This window comes from Crocodylus porosus, unplaced genomic scaffold, assembly GCF_001723895.1.
Source record: "Crocodylus porosus isolate Cpor-Errol unplaced genomic scaffold, CroPor_comp1, whole genome shotgun sequence".
NCBI lineage: Eukaryota > Metazoa > Chordata > Crocodylia > Crocodylidae > Crocodylus > Crocodylus porosus.
The window spans coordinates 6600131-6602057 of record NW_017728886.1 but is presented as its reverse complement, the minus strand read 5'-3'; positions in this window follow the sequence as shown (position 1 = coordinate 6602057).

Genomic DNA, 1927 nt, shown 5'->3' with positions numbered 1-1927 from the left:
GCGCCCACTGCACAGCTCCCACCCGAGGAGGGACCCGGCCGTGCCCTGCGCCCACTGCACAGCTCCCACCCGAGGAGGGACCCGGCTGTGCCCTGCGCCCATCGCACAGCTCCCACGCCCTGCTCCCACCCGAGAAGGGACCCGGGCGTGCCCTGCGCCCACTGCACAGCTCCCACCCGAGGAGGGACCTTGCCACCCCAGGCCCAGCAGCCCGCTGCTCCTCTCCTCTCCTCTCCCGACATTTCAAGCAGGTCGTTCACACCCCGGCAGCTGCGAGGACAGAGGAGCCGCGCGGCGGGGCGGAGGATTAGGAGCCTCCACAGAAGAACAGCTGTGGGGAGAGGCGGCGCGCTCTCCCAGGGGCCGGCTCCCCTCGGGTCTCAGATTTGGAAAAACCGGCTGGCCAGGCCTCCACCTCATGGAGATGGCTTCCCCGGGAGGCCTCATGAGCCGGGCTCCATTTTGCCGCGTGCGACCCGAACCGGGGCGCAGCAAAGGACCTTCCCCGCGGGCCCGGGAGCGAGGACGAGGCCCGAGCTGGCCTGGACGGCCCCACAGAGACGAGCGGCCGGCAGGACGGGTGGGCAGAGGAGGCGCCGGTGGGGCGGCCCGTGGGCAGAGACTGGGCCCTGTCCCTTCCTCCGCTACTGCCTGGCTGGGCGGCCTAAGGCACATCACCCCTCCGTGTCCTTCCCCAGCTCTCCGGTGCTCTTTCCTCTCCGCGCGGCTCCTCGGGGCTGTCGAAAGGAGCCTGCTTGCTCCGCGGGACCCGAATCTGCCCACGCGCACCGAGAGCGGCTCGCCCGGCGGAGGGGTCGCATCAGCTCACGGGCGGGCCGTGAAAGGGGCTGAGGTCACCCGTTCCCCCCCGGGGGGCACGGGCCCGTGCGGGCCTCCCTTTGAATCTGCCTAAATCACCGACTTGGATGTCCCGCTGTGCACGGGGCTGTACAGGCACTACTCGGAAAGCTTCCCCTCGCCAAGCCGGGGGTCGGATATCGCTGAAGCCACGGCAGCTGCTCACACTAAGCGGCGGGGGTCCCGCGCGAGCCGGGAGGGGGGGAGGGGGGTCCGCACACATTGCCATCGAAGCCCCCCCCGACCAGATGAGCTGACGGTCCCTGCAAAGCCTGGGGGGCGCCAAGGGCCAGACGAGCGATGACAGGATCGGGACAGGGATGAGGGTCGCCGCTCAGTAACTGGGGGTCAGAGCCGAGCGGAGAGCCTCGAAGTCACCCCGGGCCCACGAGGGAGAGGAGGGCAGCCCCGCAGCTGCTTGGGGCTCCGGAAGCCCCGGATTTCGTGGGGCTGCGGCTGGGGCGCAGCCGTCCCCCTGCACCCCCCAGGGGCGCGGGGCGGTGGGGAGCCCCGGGGGCCGCCCGCGGGCACGCTCGTCAGGAGACCCCGTCAGGATCAGGCGGCAGCTCCCCAGCAAATGACAGGCTAGTGCGCGGCTCGGGTTTCGCTCGCCCTCCGAAAAAAAAGTTAGGGGCCCAACCAGAAGAAAATCTCCTCTTTCTCCGGCACAGAGAGGCTTTGAGAAGCGCGGGCCCGCGCCGGGGGGCAGGAAATCGTTATCTCTGCTGACAGGGAGACAGTGTTGCTGGGCGCCGCGGTTCCTCGGCCGGGCCTCGTCCGCGCGCGGACACGGCCGTCCCTGGGGCAGCCGGAGCCCTTCGCCGTGCCCACGAAGCCCCGAGCCCCCGCGGCAGCTAGCCGAGAGCCTCCGAGCGCAGGCGCGCTCCCAGACCGGCGGCAGGAGGAGGGCGCGGCCCCTGCCCGCTCCCGCTCTTTGTCTGCGGGAGGCCAGGCACGGAGCCGTGCCGGGGCCGCGGGATCCTCAGCCCCCTCTCCCGCGCGCCCAGCCCGCGGCCGGCTCTCCTCCCCGCTGGCTCGGGCCCGCCCGATCCCCGACCCGAGCTCCGGG